The sequence below is a fragment of the Eurypyga helias genome, unplaced genomic scaffold, assembly GCF_000690775.1.
Source record: "Eurypyga helias isolate BGI_N326 unplaced genomic scaffold, ASM69077v1 scaffold9066, whole genome shotgun sequence".
Classification (NCBI taxonomy): Eukaryota; Metazoa; Chordata; class Aves; order Eurypygiformes; family Eurypygidae; genus Eurypyga; species Eurypyga helias.
The window spans coordinates 136,763-143,029 of record NW_010258537.1 but is presented as its reverse complement, the minus strand read 5'-3'; positions in this window follow the sequence as shown (position 1 = coordinate 143,029).

Here is a 6,267-nt window from a genome sequence, read left to right as displayed (position 1 = left end):
AGATGTGTGACTACCCAACGTGTCCTCATTTTTTTTGGAAGGGCTTGTCTTTTTGGAGTGCGCACAGTATCTGTCTTCTGAAAATCACTGACTTCTGCTTTTTCTTTTCTATTTTTTTTTTTAACTTTGAAGTAACATTGAGTGTTACCATCTAATCTTGTGCAGCCAGCGCTGATGCTGACAAAATGCCGTTGGTAGCATGATACCTTTCCACTGCCGCACACAAAGGTAGTGAGGCTTTGGGGGATGAGGTGAGGTGAGGGCAGCAGCTTGCTCTCACCGTTTCCCACCTTTCCCTCTGTGCTCTTTCCAGGGGACACGGCTTGTCCTTCTGGGCTTTACCTGTCCTGCCATGGAGAGGCAGGCCCCTTCAGCCCAGGCCTTTAGGAAGATGAAGCTGGCGGAGGTTTTGGGATGCCCTGAAGGGCAGCAGAAACCCAGAGGAATGGGTAGCTCAAAGCAGGCACACACGATTGGCCCCTGGGTACCCAGCTGGTAGTCCCAAGGCCCTGGTGTCCTGTCATGCTCTGTCGTCGCCTCCAGCAAGTTTGCTGATGGCTGTGGTATCAACACATCTCCCATAGAGCTCACAGTTGCTGCTCTGTCTTGAAAATACCGTGTTTCCTCTCCTGGCTTGAATGAGTCGGGCCTTGTTACTAATCAGTGGGTTTTTCCCCATCCTTTCCTGTGAGAAGTCCCTGTGCTAGCCTTAAGTGGATCAACGCTTGAATTTTCATACCTGTAAACATGGTATTTCGGTGCACTGACTTAGAAATCCCATTGAAGCTCCTTATGCTGTTATTTGGTTTTGAAATATTTCAGGTAGGCTCCCATTGTCTGTGGCAGCATGCCTATTTATTTACTTCTCCGGGGTGCCCTTTGGCCAGCTGCAGGGCTTCAGTCATTTTTGGCTTTGACATTTTTCACTTTGGTAGGTCTTCTAAGTGTGGTTAGCCAGCATGCTTAAGGACAGTTTAAAATTCTTACGGCTGAGCAAAATTACAGCCCGCTTCTGCCAGCGTTGTGGTGGGAGCCAGCTGGTGTTGGGGCCATCTGAAAAAACATGCTTCGAGATGAGGGAGAGCTGCCGCAGCGACAGGGATGCTTGGTCGAGCTGACCTGTGTTGCAGCCTGGGTTGGCCACAGCCACGTGGGAGCCCTACTTGAGCCTGCCGGCTATCTGCGCCATCGAGAGCTGCCCTGCCTCCCTTTCAGGGAGAAGGAGGCTTTGGAAGCGGGATGCCAGTTGATGGGAGGTTGGTGGTTGATGGAGAAGAGGCAGAGGGGCTTGGACATCGCAGAGCAGAGTGTGATTCACAGCGCTGGGCGAAAGCTGGAGCAGGAATAATCTATATTCATCTCTATCACCCTGCGCTTTCGGTAGGCACTTTCCATAAGCGTTTTTTAAAATATCGGGTTAACCTTCCTGAGGGCAAAAAATTGCCTAGCCTTTTAAGAGTAGAAGTCTGGCTGTTGTAAAAGAAACTATGTTTGTAGCGCAAATGGGTAATTATCTCCCAGAGTGTGGTCTTACCTATCCTCTGTTCTCAGAGGATCTGATGATACCATCTCCATGGCATTTCCTCAGGAAAGTTGGTAGCTCAGATCCCAAACACCACCCTGGCCCTGCTGGTAGAGATGCTGGGAAGGGGAGATGGGGAAGGGAGTGTGAAATGGGCATGTTTTCCAAGGGGAATGGGAGACAAAACAGAGTTCATTGCCCTCTTCTCCTCAGCCTCGCTCCCCAGTGCCCCGTTGAGCATGTCAGGCCTAATAGGTTGTAAGGGGAGGTTTGGGCACGCGTCCCCCTTGGTGCCTTTGCCGGGGCAGCGTGAGCCATCGTGTTCTTGCGTATGCAGCGTGCTAATCTCATGCATGTGATCCGGTCTCCTAAGTTACCTAACAACCAGCAGATTAACTTTAGGAGGATTTCCTTTGGCTTGAGGGGAAAGCCTGTTCTTTTCTCCCTGAACAGGGGACTTGAGCCTTACGTAAAAGACCAAAGGTTTTGACCACAGTCCTTTAGGTATGGGATGCACAGTGCTGACTTGTGTCGCTGGGCTTTTTTTTTTTATATGTAAGACACTCAGAGGGGTGACTCTTTTTTTCCTTTCTTTTCCTCCCAGACAACATTGGTCAGCTACAAACTGTATTAAGGAAATTAAGCGTGACATCCTCCCTTCCCCCAAATCAATAATTTCTGTGTACATGTTGTATGTGTCTGTATATGCATTTAGAGATACACAATCCATTCATACAAAAGCAGGGCTGGAAGTAATCTCGGGAGATCATTCCCCCCCCTCTTTTCAGGAAGCCCTAACTCTGCCCGCTTGCTGACAGCAGGAGCTCAGCCTCCCAGCGCATCAGCACCAGTTTTGCCTCCAAGCAGTGGATGCTCATTTTCTTTCTTCACCTACTCCTTGATGCTATAACGAAGCGATTGGAGTTTTCTGCCCACTTACCTCTCTGAACCTGCTGCTGCTGAGCCTGGGGTCTGGAGGTGTGGGGAGCAGAGCCGTCAGGTCTGGGCTGAGCGAGGTGTTAACCGCTGGCGGTGAGGCGAAACGCGGGCATGAGCTGTGGCTTGCAGCAGTACGGTCCGCCCAAGGTAGACGGGCTTATTTTGACAGCGGGGAACTGGCGAGGTGTCAGTGCATGTACATGGACTTCCAGTCCCCGCTGCTTCCGCACCCTGCTTTCCACTTACGTTCTCAGGTCCATCCTTACCCTTGGCTTTTGCCCATTTTGCCTGTTCCCTCTTGCTTGCGTAGCGGCTTCCCTGCTTTGCCTCTTTTACCTCCAAACAAGGACGGGAACTGACTTCATGCTGCTTGGCTGAAGCTGCCAGCAAATCAACCTTCTCCTAAATACCCACTTTTTTTTTGGTGGGCAAGGCAGTAAACCTCTTTGAAAAAGCATTTTCACCACTCCTGCTTTCCTCTCTGGCAATCAATACCTTTTTTTTTTTTTTTTTTTTTTTTTTTTTCCAACCCTCCTGCTTTCCTCTCTGGCAATCAATTCCTTTTTTTTTTTTTTTTTTTTTTTTTGTTTCCAAATCTGCTTTTGGTAGTTACTGAAAGTGATCAAATCACCCATAGCTTTTTGTAAGTGATCCTGTATGTTCAGAGAACTCCTGGCAAACTAGACCTTTTGGTTTCCTTGCACGTGCAAAAAAGGTGACCAGCTCTTCCCACAAATGGCACCAACCTTTCTGTTTCCCCAGTTTTAGCTGAAAGGATGAAGTCAGGCTAGGAAAAATAGTCCTCCGTTCGTCTGGCTAATGTGAGAGAGCTTGCTTTCATAGAGGCATGTTTTGAGAAGGCTGAAGTTACTCTTATGTTGTCCTCAAAAAACAGAATTTGTTTTCATAGCTGAGGACAGAATAAATGGATTTCTTTAAATGACAGTATTTTTAGTAAAAATGTGGGGAGTAAAGTAGTAATAAAATTGTCTGCAGCTGAGATAACATTTTATTTTGTTTACTTATCCCTTTTTTTACTGGTTGAGAGCTAGCACAAGGCATTGTCAGTGCATTAGCACAGCAGAGAGGTGAGGTGCTAATTTCTGTTCTCCGAGAAGGGGACAAGAGCACCGCTTTGCTGGTGAGTTCTCCTGGCCTTTGTTAGCAGCTTGTGATCTAATCTGCTGGCTCTTCTTGGTGCCATGGGTTTGTTCCTCTGCACCATGTTAAAGCTTGGCCATCCATCCATCCCTGTCTTTGAAATCCCTAAGTATGGTAACAGAAGCAAAAAGTCATGGGACCAGGGGTCTGCCTCAAGCTTTCCAAATTACTTCTCAGTTCCTTGGCACCTCACTCAATGCCTCCTGAGACACGCTTGGGGAAAGGTAGATATTTTTCCCCTCCTGACAGGGTTCATCACAGCTCCAGTCACACAGCACAGGGGTAGTTAATTGTGAAGCGGTGCTGAAAGTGATGTCCTTGGCAGCAGTTAAGTTTTTCTTGTTGAACTTCTTGGCATGGAAGTGGCTTTTAGCAACACCTCACGCATGATCCTACTTCCTTAATTTATAAGTATTAAATTAGAAGAATTAAATGTCTGCTGATTTTAGTCTTTAAGCTAATGGAAGTGACGTAAATCATGGTTATGGATGAACTGCTGTGTAAACTTGCTGCTGTAAAATGCCCTGCCAAGTAGGATGCTATAACAAAGTAAATCCTGTAAGCCCAAAGCTTAATTACTGATTTGATTTAGGCATATATACAAATGCTAAGAAAATACTATAAATTTGAGTTCTAGTGTAAGTTGTAATTCAGGTTGTAAAACAGTTTCCATTATGAGCCTTAGATTGGACACCCTCTCACTGATTTTGCCCCTCCCCGCCCCATTTTGGCTGAAAGTTTGCATCTGGCTCATTCTCCCGAGAGATTGCTTTGAATGTTTGTACTCTGTGGTTTTGTTTGGGCCTTGGAAATCAGGAGGGTGATGGGAGGAATTAGCTACCCTCTTCTGATTAAATTCTATCCTTTTTTTTATAGTGGACTACAGCGAACATCTTAAACTAGAGGAGAAACTGGCATTAGGGAGACTTTGACTGCTGTTGAGGTGTGGAAACATTCCTGTGTTTAGAGCAGGCCTTCGATGGAGGAGTGTCCTGAGAAACTGCCTCCAACAGAACCTCACCGTATTTTCTCAAAAACAGGAGTGTGAATAGTATCACAGACCCTATAGGTTAGGACTGTGGCAATCCTGACAAAGCTATATTCATAGGGAGACACAGCTGATAAAAGCAGTGAACATCTTGGGCATGGGAAACCTCCCTTGAGCCCTGAGACAGGAGGACCAAACTGCGAACTAAATACTAGTTGAGTTTTTTCAGTATAAGTTTCTGTCTAAGAAGTGGGTTTTGGTGGGTGTTTTGTTTAGTTGTGCTTTTTAATACGGTTTATTTTTATTTTTTTTAATTGTGTGGCCTCTTTTTGAATACTACAGCTGCATTTTTGACCACTTGAGCAAACTTTTTTCTAATCCTTAGCAGCACCTGAGTGTTTTCCCTTCCAGCTTACCAAGTGGCTGGGAATTTTCAGGGCCTGAGTGTTGGACCCGATGCGGCCAGCTGGAAGAGCTGAATGTGAGGCAATGGTTGTTGACGCCAGGCCTTTTCCAGGCTGGCATTTCTGCCTTGATCTGGACAGGAGTGTTTTCTGTCTGGGATAGCTTGGGTGCACTTATTTCCTGAATGGGGACATCAGCCTGTCAGGTGTCTGGGCTAAGGGGGCTGCCGATGTGGGTGGCAGAACGGTCTCTAGCACAATGCCACTTTAGTCATGATTGGAGGCCACAGAGCGCTACTGCAGTATAAATAAGAAATAAATTGTCGCCACACTCTCACGCTGAGCCTCTGTAAATCCATTCAGTCCCAACAGGCTGTTGTTCCAGCTTTAATTAGCATTTGGCTTGAGGTTCCCACCAGTACCCAGACCACGTTGGGACCTGATGCAGCAGCTGCAGCCTTAACTCTTTCCACTTTCTTTATGGAATTAGCTCTCTGGTTCCCTCGTGCTCCTAAGAATCCAGGTTCTCACAAACACAAAGTGATTATTAACAGAAGTAGGTCTCCAACTCCACCTCTGCCCATGGCAGGAGGTTGGAACTAGATGATCTTTAAGGTCCCTTCCAACCTAAACCATTCTGTGATTCTAATAGAAGGGTTCCCGTCGAGTTCCCGTTGCGTTTGGTCCCTGTGCACTCCCCCCTGCGCATCGCTTTATGCCTGCTTGAGCTCCAAGGATGCCGTGAACTCCTCGTGTCCACTTGGAGTGTGGCTCCTTAGGGAAGGGCTTTGGCTTCCTGTGCTTCATGCTGGGTCAGGTCCTCAGGACGTGGCTGGTGGGGAAGTTGTGTGGGCTGCAGGTTTCCTTCTTCCCTGTTGCCTGGATGACATCATCCCTGTCCGGTTTTGGCCGTTTCCTCTTGGGAGCTGGTGACATCATGTGTATTTTCGGTGATGCAGAGCAACTGCCTGGCAAAACCAGCCTAGTGCATTTATTCCTCTAGATGGCTTGTACCTTGAAAATAACCTGCAGAACATCTGCATGCAGGGGTGTATTTACTCATGCTGTAGACACCAGCTGTGAAGTTTCTCCCATCTGTACCTCTCCCTAGACAACTTAATGTAATTTCTGGCTTGCTGCAGCCTTACCTGTGGATGTGGGAGTCTGTCAGTTTTACTCATAGATCCAGGGCAGGTTCTCACTCAACCTCTGCTCCTTTCCCTAGTGTTTTTTTGAGGTTAGGATCCTCTTTG